Source organism: Lutjanus erythropterus, chromosome 21, assembly GCF_056507025.1.
Source record: "Lutjanus erythropterus isolate fLutEry1 chromosome 21, fLutEry1.hap2, whole genome shotgun sequence".
Lineage (NCBI taxonomy): Eukaryota > Metazoa > Chordata > Actinopteri > Lutjaniformes > Lutjanidae > Lutjanus > Lutjanus erythropterus.
In genome coordinates this window covers 872,236-888,938 of record NC_139337.1, presented here as the reverse complement: position 1 = coordinate 888,938, position 16,703 = coordinate 872,236, and the positions used below count along the sequence as shown (strand labels likewise).

The 16,703-nt window shown below is 38.5% G+C and overlaps 2 pseudogenes; one reads left to right on the top strand and one right to left on the bottom strand.

Annotated features, from left to right (window-relative positions):
- Window positions 1-2,013: 2,013 nt before the first annotated feature.
- Window positions 2,014-9,349, bottom strand: LOC146307160 (uncharacterized; annotated as a pseudogene).
- Window positions 9,350-10,962: 1,613 nt separating this feature from the next.
- LOC146307159 (uncharacterized) lies at window positions 10,963-12,223 on the top strand (annotated as a pseudogene).
- The last annotated feature ends 4,480 nt before the right edge of the window (window positions 12,224-16,703 follow it).

Genomic DNA, 16,703 nt, shown 5'->3' with positions numbered 1-16,703 from the left:
TGGCTGATCTTTTGAAGGGGAATGGCTTGCGGATTGCTGTTACGTATCTCCCCCTTTTTTTCTGCTGCCGTTCCTTCCATTTTTCTTCTTCCACTCTGAAGCTCTGCAGAAACATGTAATAGGTATTGATGAAAGTAGAAACTGTGAATTTACATTGCTTTGCAGAGTGGGTGTACACTAAGAGAGAAAGAGAGAGACAGAACAAATGTACGTCACATGACAACACTTGTGTTTATAGACCAAATATTATAAGGATTGTAGAATTTTTAGTGCAAGCATTTTGAGGTTAATCTACTTGGCGATTTTTTGCCAAATATCACACCCATCCAAACATTGTTGAGACAGGTTGTCATACAGTCTGAATTATGTTTTTGGTATGAGTGTGTGTTTGTTTACATTATTTTGTTCCCCACTCTTTATTTTTCGTAGAGATGTCAGTGCATTGATTCCCAGTATACTGATTCTGAATTTTTATTTTCCTATGATAATGCACTGTTTGACTTAAAAAAAAAAATCTAAAACAAATGCACACTATATTACCAATTTGATCCTATTAATTGTGAAATCTCAAATCTGTAAATCAAAAACCGCCTTAGATTGGCCAAAAAACATTTTTTCATTTTTGAAAAAGAAGTAAAAAAAATTATATTAATCTGATTACATATTCTAAAAATAAGGAAGATATCAAAACATTTGAACATTATGAATTAATAAATGATTTTTGTCTGTTCTGATCCCTCTGCATTCATTTTTTGTATGTTAGCATTTGTTTTTCAATAAAATGCTTTTAAAAACATTTTATTGAAAAACAGAAATGGTTACATACAAAAACTAATTAATTAATTAATTAATTAATTACTGTTTGAAGTAAAAAAAAAAAAAAAGGGTAATAAAAGAAAATATCTACAAAAGGGATAATGACAGAAACTCACTTGCACTTTGAAAAGTTCACAAAGACAGTTTCAGAAAGTTACTATAATAGCTGGACGCCATGTGCTGCAGCGAACAGTGTCCTGTCACACACACACACACACACACACACACACACACACACACACACACAGACTGCCTGTGCATGGCAAGGAAGAGGGAGATGCCATTTAACTTTGCTTTTGTCATGAGCCAAGAAATAAGCGATAAGATAAAACAATTTTATCAGAATGTCAAGATGGGAAACACACTGACTGAGAACAGTTTGGACTGAATTTTAGGACCACCTGAAACCAAACAATTGGGACAAAGGAAGCGTAACTTGACTCCAGCAAGACTCTCATGATTTTACTCAAGACATTGATAATTTGTCTGTAACAAAGAGAATACAAAGTCATCAGGTGTAAGACCACCATTACTGGACTATTGGGCCAAGAGGCAATTATTTCTTACTTTTACTTGTGCTTCTCCTGAAACAAACTGAGAATTAAGTCATTTTTTTATGAAATTATTGCAATTATTTCTCATTTGGTCATGTCACAACTGATTTTTTCAAAGTTTTTGTAAGATGTACTTCTCAGAAAGACAGAATACTGATAAAGGTGATCTAACAAAATTGTTTACATATTAAAATCATTTCATTACCACTTTAAAGTCCTTGGCATTTGGTGACAATTTGTTTGTGAGTGTCAATGTTTCATCAATGGAGCTCTGAGGCACTGCGGTAGGGATTTGTGACTAATATAGGAACATTTTCAGCCAATTGTGGCCTCTACATGCCAAACTGAGTAATGGGCCACGTGAAGGACAGGTTACATGTGTTCATTTTTTATAAATTTGGACTTTCCATTGCATAGAAACATCACTTGATGGATACTGCAGCCTTCAGCTTGTTCCACAGCTCCACAGATGCTGCCAGCTTTAGTATATATCAGACTTACAGACTCCTAGATTTTGCAAGAAGGGAAAATATGGTTCAAAATCTTTAAGGAAATAATTATTTACAATTAATTATTGTATCAAGAATGTGACAATTGACCATAGCCACTCAAAGTTTAGCCTATCACATCTTCTATGACATGATTAGTAGAATGTGCAAACCTTTCTACGGAAAATCCTTTTGGAGTCTTCATACTCCTTTAGCAGAGCAGTGTGGGTAAGTTGGCATCGTGCCACAAAGTCATCCAATCTGGTGAGCATGCCTGGACGGAAACGAATATGTTTCAGGTCCCATTGGCTCTTCTCCGTGATGCCCTGTGTCTTGTTGTCCTCTGTTATGTTCTGAGAAAGGAATAACAAATTTGGATATATCAATCATTTAAATTTGCTGTCAAATACAGTATCATGTATATGAAAAACTTCCAGTTAGAGTTAATAAATTTCAATTACTTGTCTTTTAATGTTTCTCAGGGCATTGTATCGCTTTGAGTAGTCCTGATATGGTTGTCCAGTGCCATGCCGTCCAAGGTCACCTACGTATTGAAATAATGATGCTGTGTATTTTTATTTGCAGAAAATACATTTCAGTATATTTCAGAAATTCTGGAAGCAGGTTTCTTGCTTAAATAAATATAACTAACCTAGCATTATCCCGGTCCACAGTCCAGCATAGGGAAGCAGGTACTTGGCGATGTGCTCCATTAGGCCTTTACAGTAATAAAGGTTGGGATCCCCATCCTTATCCAGTGGAGCTTTGGAAATCACTCCCCTGTAGCGTCTCCCAAAGTTGTTGTTTCCTTTGAGTTCCTAAAGGTCATAGTAAAAATGTGATTAGTGATGTGTTTCAAAAAATTTGAATTCCCCTAGCACAAATACAGACCACCCACTGACCACAGTGAGTAACAGTCTTGCCTCCAGAATAAAAAACAAACAAAAAAGACTGAATTGTAAGACATTTCTAGTTTGATCCTTTAACATTTAATCTGCCCCATACCCTGAAAACAGATCATTGTCTAGTGTCTCAGTAATAGACTCTTTTAGCACCTATGTCCTGTCAGACCTGTACTTAGCTAAACATAAATGCATGGGCAGAAGTAACAAATTACCTGAACTCTTATTACTGTAACTGTTATTTGTTGGATACCTGTATTTTGAGTATTTCTAAAAATAGGTCATCTTACTTTTAATTAAGTACTTTTTATAACAAGCATTGTACCTGTGAAAATAAGGAATTATAAAAATTGAACAAGCAAATCAGTAGCTGAAGCAGAGAAGGAGCTGCTGGTGTGTATGCAGCTGTAGAAGAGCAGAGGTCCATGTCCAGAGTGGTGACACCATGCTCTTTTTTGACACTCTGGAAAACATATATATGAAAAATGTGTGTTTCACTTGCCGAGTGTCAGGGGTTCCTAGGGGTGCAGTCGCAAGTGGGACTACCAATTTATGAACAATCCAAAAATGCACAATAATGCACTGAAATTATGAAGTATGTCATTGTGGGTTAGGATTCACATTATTTTATGTGAAAATAGTTTTTAAAAAAAGGGCAGCATCTACCTTAAGGGGAAAATCCACCATTTTTACTGTGGATGTTTTGTCAGTGTTGACAGTAAACGGTGTCAGTTGTAGCAATTAATTCCTCATTTGTGCTATACTGACAGAGAAAGCTGAGTTCTGCTGCTTCTGGAGCCAGGCAGAGCCTATATGTACCAGTATGTATTTCACGTGAGCTTCTGACATACTATGTTGCGCACGCACACACACACGGTGTTGCGTTGGACCAGCCAGCAGTAATTTCTACATTTCCTACACAGCTGAGGAACCTTGACCTGAGTGAGATGTCTGAGTCAACTGACAATCGTGACAATTTCTGTCACAGTCTTGACTATAGAGCCTCTTCCGGCTCTGTTTGAGTGTAGTGGGACACAGAGGCTGAGTGAGCTACTTATTTTATTAGGATGAGACCTGCCTGTGCTTAAATATATGTGTTTGTGGATGAATGCGCTGTGGGGTTTATACTGTTTGCACATCTGTGTTGTTGCTTTAGTGATGTTTTGTGATGCTGTTAAAGTAGCAGTAATTACATTTAATTCTACTGAGAATATACAGAGAAACACTTCTGTATTTTTATAGTTAATAATTAGTGTTATGCACAGGCTGTAAACTCTGTCTATACAAGTGGAATTTAGTAATTTCATGTTTGGTTTGAACATCAGGGCTCGGGGCATGATGTTGTTCAACTACATTTAATGCAATCACAACCTTAAGGTGTTCTTTAATATGACAGTGCCATCATACTCCTCCAGATTTTTCCACACTTTTCACAGTGGTTTTACTTGACTATAACATTCTATATTTTTTTCCGACTATGTGTAAATTAACATGTAAATGTCCTGACTTTATTTACCAGAAAGGGCATTTACCTTTAAGTCCTCAGCACTAAGGTGGGACTTGGTAGTCTCATCCAATTGAAAGCCCGAGTTTTTCAGCCATGACTGCAGGTTGTTGAAGTGCTTTTCAACATTAGCCCCACTGGATGGACTTGAAAACACAACTGCAGCACTTTGAACCATGTCATCTAGGTCCTCCAAAGAACTTGCAGTTGTGAGCAGACCAAAAATGTGCATGGCCAGGTGGTAGTGGTTTGGAGCACTGCAGGATGTAAAACATGAATTAGTTTCAATATTTTAATGTAATGTAGTGAAATATGTACATGTAACCTGACATTGTTAAACTATATTATACTATGTGTGTCATAAGCCTATGTAACTTTTATGTAAGACATGCAGGTCTAGTAGAAACTTATAGAGTACAACATAACTGGTTACATTTTACAGGCAGCACTACAGTAAGGAATCCTAAGGGAACTCTGCCAAGAAAGTTGCAATGTTAGTGTGTCTTCATGGGGAAGGCCAGTTCCCACCAGTAGTCTAAAGATGATTTGGTTACCACTCTGTTCTTTGCATAAATTTAGGTATATAATAAAGTCAAGACTTTATGTTGACACACTTTGAGAAAGACTGTCCACTTGCGGTTTCAAGTTTCTCCCATACACATAATGAGGGCAGGTTCATCCCTTCTCAACTGTGTAAGAACTTGTTCTGACACTTAAAACTCTTACTATGACTGGAGTCTTATCAAATGTTTGTTTTTATTTACTGTATGTAGGCTACAAAAATTGTGTAGTAATAATAGGTTATGCTTACTATTTTCTGCACATTTCCTTGGCATTTTTCATTATGTGGCTCAGGCAGCGATGGAGGATGGGCTCTTCAAAATCTGCCTTTGTTGCTGTTCCACTGGCGATTTTGTAGTAGTGGTTAATGGTATCATGCAGGGGTTTTTTTTGCAAATGACAAACATATTGCCTGCATTAATACCATTGAACCATCACACATCATCATGATGGGTGCCCGTATGCCTCTTTGTCCATAGCACCTTGCAACATCAGTCTGAAATGCCTCAAGAAAATACAACACTGAGGCTATGGTGTGGTCACAAGTGAGGTAGGTGGCAACTGGCAAAGGAGAAGACTTTTTGGTAGGATTTCTTACCACAGGTTCATATACATAGAAAGGAGAAGAGCCTTTCTCCTTTTTTTTAATGCTGCCTGTAGCATCCAAGTAGACAATATCCTCCCGGCATCACTCTTGGTAGATTTCTATGCTCCTGACAGACCACAATAGAACACCTTTTGGGTGCAGAAGGACTTTCTGGAGGACCTCATCAGGAGTGTTCTTTTTATTTTCAATCATTATTTGTAGGCTCAGTATTTCATTGCTGTGCAGATGACTTTTTTGTCGTACCTCCCTCTCCCTCCTCTACCTAGCTCTTGGCCTATTGTATTTCTCTCCTCTGCTCATACAGGTCGTCTTTTCAGTTCGGTTCTATTATGGATACTTTCCCCACCTTGAAAGTTGACTGTTGCCTTCAGGCCTTCAGTGACTGGGCAGTCTTCAAACCTGCAGTACCCCACACACCAGAATTCCGGGCTTGCTTTAGTGGAGTCTGGAACCCTCAGCCTGTGCCTCTTAAATCCAATTGAGCAATATGGGTGGATGGTCCTCACTCCTTTAGCTATAATATTTGTCCACTGCAGTCCTTTAAATCCTCTGTGTTTTCTTTTTTTTTAACACAGCCCACTCTTTGCAGGAAATGAAAAAGTAGGATGGATTTTGGGGCAATTTGATCCGTATGAAACCATCATCGTCAGACGTGTTGCTCCTGGTCTCCTAAAAATGCACAATGTTATTGCTGTGCTGTAAACTATTATTTATTCAAAATTTTCTTCTTCTGTTACACAGTACATTAATAACATGTTATATACAGTTTGTAATTTGGACTGTAAAAAATGCAATTACTTGGTCTACACCAAAAACACATATAATACAATCTTTTAAAATAATCTATACAATATAAGTATACATGAGAAATGTCATACAGATGTCCAGATACATAATTATAGTATAAAGTAACGTACAATGCTGTACAGAACACAGCTATGAAAAAGATTAACTTTATATACCCTTCATAAAATAAGATGTGTCATTTCATTGTAATAAAAGCATATTAAAATCTAGGTAGCTTCAGTTCAACAAAAATAAACAAACACTGATTTGTCAGTTCTGGCAATTAATAAACATTTAATATTAAAATAGATAACACTAAACAAATTGTTAAATGATAATAACTAGTAATGTAATTAACATAATTAAAACAGATTTTTAGGGTTGATGACAGTATTTCCCTAATCATTTTCACAATTCATATTATTTTTATTTGGTTATGAATATCTTTTAGGGTCACCATAATAATGGTGTTGATGACAGTGGGCATTGTTACCCCAATATTTTTATCAACAATTATTTACAGCTAGCCTTGTGTGTTATGAGGGTAGATTATTTCAAGTATTAAAAACATGACTTGTAGTCAGTAAAACATATTGTTGTTTGTATATACTGTGCCTAATAATTAGAAAGGTACATGTGCAATGCAACAGGTGTAAGCACGGTAAATTGACTTCCTCTATATAGCACTTTTGTCAGAACTGCTTTACAATGTGTGCCTCACATTCATCTATACAAACATGCAGATTCATATGCATACTGGTGGCTACCATGCACTTTGCTAACGATCATCCAGTGCAATTTGGGGTTCTGTGTCTTACTCAAGGATGCTTTGAGAAACAGAGGAGCCAGGGATTGAAACTGGGACATTTCAATTACCAGATGAAGTCTATTTGCTCCCAAAACATACCCAACATATTTTAACGAAATCACACAAATTGATGACTAACTTGCTCTGGAGATTGATGCACATCTTTTTGTATCTCGCCTTCACTGTCCCGGGCCAGGAAGGGGGATGAGGATGGCTCTGACTGGAGCTTTGAGAAAAAGAAAACACACATACTGTATATGAGCATTTAAAGTTCAGGAATACTTAAACTCCATGAAATGTGAATGCACACATTGATGACTAACTTGCTCTGGAGATTGATGCACATCTTTTTGTATCTCGCCTTCACTGTCCCGGGCCAGGAGGGGGGATGAGGATGGCTCTGACTGGAGCTTTGAGAAAAAGAAAACACATACGCATACTGACACACAAAAGACACACACTCACACCTACAATCCCATCAAGACCTAACTTGCTGTTATATGTGACAAAACTGACCCGTACTTGTGTTATTCATGTTGTTCTGTCATAGTGTTTTGTTTCATAACCTGTTCTGTCCCTAGTCTTGCAATAAAAAAGAGGAAAAGAAAATGTTACCAATATTTGATATTTTGTACTACAAAAAATACCAACCTGCAGTGGTGACTGATGCCCATTTCCAGCGACTGCTAAAGGAAAAAACAAAAAAAAATGTATATTGTAATCTATAAAAGTCATAAATCAAGTTTTGAATATCTGATAGTTAAATGAATGAGTACACACCTTCATACATCCATATGCCTTGTAAATTCTGTACCGATTATTTTTATTGTTGGGAATCCCAAGTGTGTTGCATACTTGACCCCAGAAGCCATCCATATGTGATGCATTCCCTTCAAGTTTAACACCACTCTTTTGCAGGTCTTCAATGTTTTGCAAAATGTCCTCTAGCTCGACTTGTTTAGATGTATTCTATTGTGGAAAGATGCATAATTAATGATCAGTAACATAGTTGGACAAGACATGGTTCATAATTGATTGATTAACTTACTCACCCCAAATAACCTGAATGAGTACACTCTGTATAAAATGAAAAAGAGGAGGATGTTAAGAGACAGAATTCACATCTTTGATATATATCCTGCTCAAAAAGATATGTGAGTGACTTGATATAAAAAAAAATCTGATCATGAATCATAATATTACGGCACAATTAAGTCTGATGTGTGTACTTTTAAATACTTAATTACTGCACATCGATTAATTATACCTAGGAGGGGAGAGAGGTGGCACGCAGAGAGGAGGGAGGGAGGAGGAGCATGGCGAAGTGTTGACTGATATAAAAACTTTTTTGATGATAAATACTGATGTTACTGTTGAGTTCGGTGGTTTATTCACTAGAGACAAAATATTTGTCTCTGCAATAAACTGACGCTCGTCTCCTCCACGAAATACCTGTCACTGCGCATGATAAATCACTATGACGTGTTCAGGAGGTGTCTCGCCCCCCATCTTCTCGATGTGTCGGAGTTTAGTTTGCTGACAGCTGTGGTCTAAAACATCCTCACTGATGTAAATTATAAAGGCTGCCTCAATACAAAAACATTAGTGTCGCGCACCATTCAGTAATTATTTAGACTGACCTTTAAAAAAGTGACGAGTTTTCCCCTCAGAGAACGATATTCATTAAATACATAAACTATCATTAACAATAATAATACTAAAGATATTAAAAGAAACACATAAATAGTAATCCTTTCCGTTGTTTGAAATCTGAAGCGCACCATAGAAGCTTCAATTGATGCACTTCCGTCAATTGAAGCTGTTCTTGCTTTTTGGCCTTAAGCCTTGGTGTGGATGACTGGCTAATTAACATTAACAACATTTAAAATCTGCATAGTTAGGGTTATTAACCTAACAAGTAAAAAAGTAAGGAATATCTGGACAAACAATTAGTAAAAGCCATGACAAAATGTTAAAACATTACATCACCGTGACAATTTCATCATAAACCTTAAACTACCATCCCAACTCTGACAAAAAGTGAAGATAACAATGTTAATGTTAAAAAAAGAACCATTATTATTTTCCATTACATTTTTGTGAAAACCACAGGGAGCCTGGAGAGGGACAGAAGAGTAGCATGCAGCTCTGGAGTCCAGGGCTTGGCCTATGTAGTAAACATCTTTGCTAACGACTTAGCAAGTTGACATATTATGACATCCAACATTTTTAATGTTAATGAAAAAAATATCATTAAGTGATAAGGCTAAGAGTCTTATTAATTTACTAAAGAGCGTGCTTACCCTTGCCGTTTCTTCGACATTTTGCCAAGTTGACCAGTAACAAACGCGCACACGCCCCTCTATTGGTAAAACACGTACACGGCCATTGGCTCAGCCACTGGGCATTTGTGCATCACATGCTGGCTGCACCAAAACAGCTTAATCATGGATGTAAGGGGAGTGTCATAAACACCATCAACTTGTTAACTCGCAGGTAGAGCATGCTCGCAAGAGAGTATATGTGAATATAGAGAGAAGTGACAATGTGACGTATCAAACTTCCTTTGATTACAAAGCGTGATGTTTTACAGTAATTCTGTATATTGGTGAAGTAGACTTGAGTCTCTGTGAGATACAGACATAGAGCATTACAATTTGTCAAAATAATGAGTAAGAGTCTAAAATAATTATTTATTATATCAAAATATTGAGTTTGTATGTCAAAAATTAAAATAATGACAAACTCTATCGCATATAAGTCCTTGTTTTGGGATACTGAGTCAGTATTTGAAGATACTAAGTTATTATTTTCAGAAAAATTCTCATTATGTTATAGTGAAGACACAGGGCAATAATAATAATGTAATAATAATAATAATAATGTACAATGCACATTTTTTTAAATTTTATTTTATTTTTTATTTCTTCAAGTTTTATCTCTACATAATATTTCTATCTTAATTGTTACATTCTATATGCTTATATACATACATACACACACATACCCATACACACACTTATATTCTAGTCGTTCTTGAGTGGGTGCAACACTAACAATTTCCCTCCCAGGATCAATAAAGTATTTCTGATTCTGATTTTTGTAGACAAATATATATTTAATGGTAGGGGCCCACTCATCTTAGCTTGCAATAAAATTTGCCAGAGGTAAAATACCACAATTTCCATCCTGTCAGATGGTGAACTAAAATGTAAACACAGAGAGCCAATGGCTCTACTGAGACTGAGTCTCCAGCAGCAGACGAAGGTTTGACTCCCACCTGCAGACTTTTTCTGCATGTCAACTGCTCACTTTCTCCCCCTTTCCCATCCTCACTTTTGCTCTCAATGGAAGACATAAAGGTCATTATTCTTAAGATGATGAAATTATCAAACAATAAACATGTAATTAAAACATGTATATTAATCACTTTCGCTAACAGAATAGAACAAAGAATGCTTTCATGAAAAAAGTGTTTCATTTACGAAAGATGTGTTTATTCCTTCGTTTAACACTTGGAGCTGTGTTTTGTACATTTGGGTGTTTTAAGGCTTAAAAGATAAGACACAACTGGTCAGCATACGGTGTGTTTTCGCCTGGAAGGCTCTATGGAAATCTGGCACCCTATTGAACGAAGTTAAATTGAATGAATGTTCAGACATCAGAATGAACGCGTTCACAGTAACATCCATCAGGCAGAAATACTGTACGTTCAGTTCAGGTTCGCCCAAAATATGAACGAGTTCACGAACTATCGTTCATTGAACGTGTTCAGGCACAACACTGACAGTAAGTTTACTTTATACAGTGACATTTTATCTTACTCAATTTTGTGTTTTGCATTACTATATTTTTTCCACATAGGACTGCAAGACAACTTCACAGGATTGGCAGAGGGCCCTTTTCACACCACAACAGTAGGAGGCTAATGGAACCATGGTTGTAGAAAACAATACCATAAGACTAAGGGAGATAAAGAGTGCCATTATAGAGGACAACAGCATCTTTGAAAACATCCAAACAGTCAGCATCTCAACCACTGACAGGGTGCTGAAAAGACACCAAATGAATATGAAGCAGCTGTACACTGTTCCATTTGAAAGAAATGGTGAAAGAGTGAACGAGCTGCACTACCAGTATGTACAGGTAAAACATGTATGAGCATGCAGTAAGTGTACCTCACAGTAAACAGTACAGCATCATATACTGATATACAGTACAGTAAGTGTGACCTTTACACATTTGCTATGGCTGTAGAAGATGCAATATGTGCTGTATACATTTGATGCAACTGTATCTTGTCCAAAATGAAAATGCATGTAATTCATAAAACTCATTTTGTGTCTTTTGGATATAGCGTATAATGGAACTGGAAGCAAGTGAACCATCGCACAACTTCATCTACATGGATGAGGCTGACTTCAACCTAACGGAACGCAGAAGGCGTGGTCGAAATGTCATCGGCCACAGAGCTACAGTTGATGTGCCAGGCCAACGGGGTGGGAACATAACCATGGGTGCTGCTATCTCTGAGAATGGTGTGTTAACGTATATTCCCATTATTGGGCTGTACAATACAGAACATCTTGTCACCTTTTTAGACACTCTCTACAGGGAATCTCATCCCTGAACAAGAGAGGGGTCAGATTGGAGATGACTTGCCAAAGTACGTGATAGTTTTGGACAATGTCAGTTTCCATCGCTACAACATCATCAGGCAATGGTTTGCGATCCACAACAGGATGCTGATGGAGTTCCTCTCACCCTACTCCCCATTCCTTAACCCCATTGAGGAATTTTTCTCAGCATGGAGATGGAAAGTATATGATCGCCAGCCACATACACAGATGACCCTTCTGGCTGCCATGGATGCAGCGTGTGATGACATCACAGCAGATGCCTGCAGAGGCTGGATAAGACACTCTAAAAGATTGTTTCCATGCTGCATCGCAAGAGAAGATATTTGCTGTGATGTGGATGAGAATTTGTGGCTCAACAGACAGGAACATCAGGAGGTGTAGGAAGACTGCACTGTAATTCCTACAGCATTGCATGTACAGTTTTCCCTAAGGAGATTGTCCTATGTTCACATTTCTACTGTTGTTTTTTTGTTTTTTTCTTTGTGCTATGGAGGCCTGTCTTTTCCTTTCTGTATCACAATGACATGCTCTGTCAACAAATTACAGTACAAACAGTAAAAGTGTAAATGTGAATCTTGTTCAGTCTCCTCTAGTCAATCTCCCACATACACTAAGGTTTAACTTACAATTTACAATAATTGTCATCAAAACTTTAGTCATAGTTTACATAAGAACATCCCTCTAGAGTACACTCTTATATTGACAACATGACTAAGCAATTTGACTGTCTTATCCGTACACAATGACACAAGGACTTGTCATTCTGATGGCACTGACATGTTCATTGACACAGATATTTACTTTTGAGAGATGAACTAAGGATTTTGAGCAAGAGACTGGCTTTTGCAGGTAATCCATGGTGTTTTGCTATTTGTACAAATTGTTTTGAGAAATGCGCTTACTGTTTTGCAAATGTCGAGGATGATTCAAGAAATGTACCAAAGTGACTGAGAAAAACTGTAAGAAATGATGATGGTATGTCATCAGAGACGAATGAAACAGGTTGAAACACTCTATTTCAGGCTGGAATAACTATGCCTGTTTCACGTTAAAGAGTTGAAATTAATGCTGAATTTTTGCTATGACTTAATGACTTAATGTCTGTTAATGAGTTTTTGCAACAGCCAATCACAGCACAACAGGATTTTTCAACAGTCAATCACAACACGGGAGTTTGAAAACAGCCAATCAAGAAACAGGGGAGTTTTTACAACAATCACAGCACGTGTTCTTTCCGATGACCAATCATTACAAAGGGCATTTTTACAATAGCCAATCACAGCACAGATGGTTTTTACAAGCACCAGTCACAGCACAGGTGGATTTTACAATAGCCAGTAACAACAGAGTGGGGATGTTCCAACAGTCAGTCACAGCACAGGGGATTTTTAAACAGCCAATGACAATAATAATAATAACTAGAACTGCAAGCAGTTATGAACGGGGGCCAAGCCTTCCCGCGCGATCCCGGTCCCCGCGGCCCTCGGAACCCGCCGCCGCGGGCTCCTAGGGACGCGGGGCTCGGGGCGATCGCGGGGACGTGCGCCGTCGTCCGAGCTGCGGTATTCATGACCGATAATTAGGTAACTTTGCTGTCGGCCTCAGGAGGGAACACACATCATGCGCAGCGAATTTAGGACGACTCCGAGCAACTTTTGGGAAACCTGATGTTTTTGGGTTTGTAGCGCCCCCTATTGGCCGATCCGCACCAAATTTGGCACAGCGTCTGTGGATGACCTCTGGAACGAGCGTGTTAGGTTTGAAGTCAAAAGACTTTAGTTTGACCTAAATATGACACAACATGCGTTTTTTGAGCTAGCCAAAAAAATCGTTCGGTTATAATTAGCGCATTTTTTGGTGTGCAACAATTCTTTTGATAACTTTTTGTCAGACACGTTTAGACATCGTATGTGCAAAGTTTGGCGCAGATGGCGCTTAAACTGTAGGAGGAGTTCGAAAAAGTAGGTTTTGGACATGTGGCGACTTAGCGACGGCAATTTGCGGCAAAAGTGGGCGTGGCCTACGTCAGAAAATCCAGCGCTTTTCAGGGAACAAGGCAATGTGAGATTTTTCAATGTCTCATTTAAAATGTGGAAGTTATAGGCAAAAATGGAGGGATCCCACATCATGCACAGCGAATTTAATACAAATCTGAGCAACTTGATGTTTTTGGGTTTGTAGCGCCCCCTATCGGCCGATCCGTACCGAATTTGGCACAGAGGCTGCGGATGACCTCTGGAACGAGCGTCTTAAGTTTGAAGTCAAAAGACTGTAGTTTGACCGAAATATGACACAACATGTGTTTTTTAAGCTAGCCAAAAAATTGTTCGGTTATAATTAGCGCATTTTTTGTCGTGCAACAATTCTTTTGATAACTTTAGATCAGACACGTCTAGACATCGTATGTGCAAAGTTTGGCGCAGATAGCGCTTAAACTGTAGGAGGAGTTCGAAAAAGTAGGTTTCGGACACGCGGCGACTTAGCGACGGGAATTTTCAGCGAAAGTGGGCGGGGCCTACGTCAGAAAATCCAGCGCTATTCGGGGAATACGGCAATGTAAGATTTTTCAACGTGTCATTTAAAATGTGGAAGTTATAGGCCAAAATGCGTTATAGCGCCCCCTAGTGGAGCACAAACGCGATTTTCGGTAGGCGGGATCTGAGTCCTATTCTACATGTACCCATAAAATTTCAAAACCCTAAGTATTATACTTTGGCAGAAACTAATTTTTTTTGTTTATCTTGTAATAAGTCCCGCCCACATTGACCTGTCATGACCCCCTTGAAGTTATGGCCTCAGGGCTGGCCCTACATCGTACGGACCAAATTTGGTAGAAATCGGTGCAGCCGTTCTAGAGATATAAACTTCCCATATCTCTAGCGCCCCCTAGGAGCCAACATTTGCCAAATTCAGCTCATAGGCTCCCAGTCTCATGCCAACCAAGGATCTCTGATTTGGTGTCGATAGCATTTACTTTGACCGAGATATGCAAGATTTTCCATTTTTACGGCTAGCTACGAAAATTTGTTCGTTAATAATTCGCGGAATTTTCAACGCAAAAATAATGTTTTGATAACTTTAGCTCAAGAGGAGCAGAAGAGTGTCCGGGCCAATTTTCGTGCAGATCGAACAAAATCCGTAGGAGTAGTTGGAAAAAGGTGGTTTGCCAGTTTTCGCGATTTTGCGAAAAAATTATTTAGGCGGAAGTGGGCGTGGCCAATTACAAAGTGACTCAGCTCCATTCAAGGAATTGGGGGATATAAGGTTTTTGAATATGCGACATACGGTGTGGGAGTTATAGGCCAAAACGCGTTGTCCTTGCTTATAGCGCCCCCTGCAGGCGGACGTGTGCAGTTTTTTGCGTCTGAGGTACGTGCGGGGGTGTGGGCCAGCCCTCCAAATTGCACCGCCCTACCATGCACGGTTTAGCCTGCAGTATGAGTTTTATCAACGGAAGAATAAAAATAGAGGAAAAAAATAATAATAATAAAAATCAGAACAATTACAATAGGGTTCCCAGCACCGCTGGTCCTGGGAACCGCGTATGCCTTGCATTCGCGGTCCCCAGGCCCCGCGGGCTTGGCCCCCTAATAATAATTATAATAATAATAGAAAAAAAAACAGGCAGATTTATAACAGCCACTCACATCACAAGGGTATTTTATAACAGCCATTCAAAAAACAAGGGAGATTTACAACAGTCAATCACCACACAGGGAATTTTACAACAGCCTTTTTTTTTTTTTTTTTACAATAGCCAACCATAGCACAGGTGGTTTTTACAACAGCCAATCACAGCACAGGTATTTTTTTTTTTTTTACAACAGCCAGTTAAAACACAGGATGCTTTTCCAATAGCCAAGTAAAAACAAGGGAGTCTTAAAACAGAAAATCAAGACACAGGGGGATTTTACAACAACCAATGACAGTACAGGGGGATTTCACAGTAGCCAACCACAACACAGGTGGTTTTTTATAACATATATAATAGCTGTAATTAGGCAGAAATACATAAATGAGTAATGCAAAAAAACATACAATAATAAGAATGCTAAAATAATTAGGTTTGTAAGAAATCTATGAGGGATTGCCAGATGGGTTCGGGGTCTATGTTTGTGTTTTGGGAGGAGGTGGATACAATTTCTATTAAACACTTACTTTCTGTCTGCATGGGTTGCCTGCAGGTATTGTCTCTCAGACAGAGGACCACTGTTCACCTTGCTTGTCTGAAAAGCCTTTTTTCCACTATGGGAGCCACAACCAGCATTTCCTCAGGTAACCATGCCCACATCAATGACCAAACAGAAAGAGTGAAACAGGAGAAGGAGACCACACTCTGCTGCAACACCTCTTCTGATCCATCATGACCACCTCCCTTATTTCCTCCACTAGACTGCCAACTTGCTGTTTCCTTTGTGCAAGTCAACATGCACTTCTGCTTCAATATCTGCAGACAAGCCAGGACCATTCTGCTGCACTCCTCCACCAGAATCCCAAAAATTGGGTGGCCCACTGCTTTACCCCAGCTTCTAGTTACACCCCTGTCCAAAAGAAAGAGACTCCATCTCAACGACAAATATCAGTTAGTCAATGAACTCCCTTTCTTCAAATCCTAGTCTCTTACTCTGTGTCTGTGCATTTAGGTTAATTTAACCAATCTTCTCTCTTAAAAAAAAGGAATGAACAAAAGTGTTTTTTAAATAGCAGTGCAAGTGACTAATGACAGGAACATGTGAAAAACCATTGCAGGAGAGATTTTCTCTGCAAGACGAATGGATTTCACCAGAATAATTAACTTAATTAACAAATTTGCATGCATATTCATCAAGCCATTGAAGTCATTCCAGCAGCAACTTGATGAACACTGCTCTAATAAAGATCTCATTTAAATCTTGCCATTCACCACCATTTGTAAATGAAGATGGCATGAACTGGAAAAAAAGAGAGAGAAAGAGAAATTAAGAGAGAAACTGGTCAGCCAGTGTCTACGTTCACAGATTACCTTAAATACAGAAATATTTTGTTAAACAAGTGTTG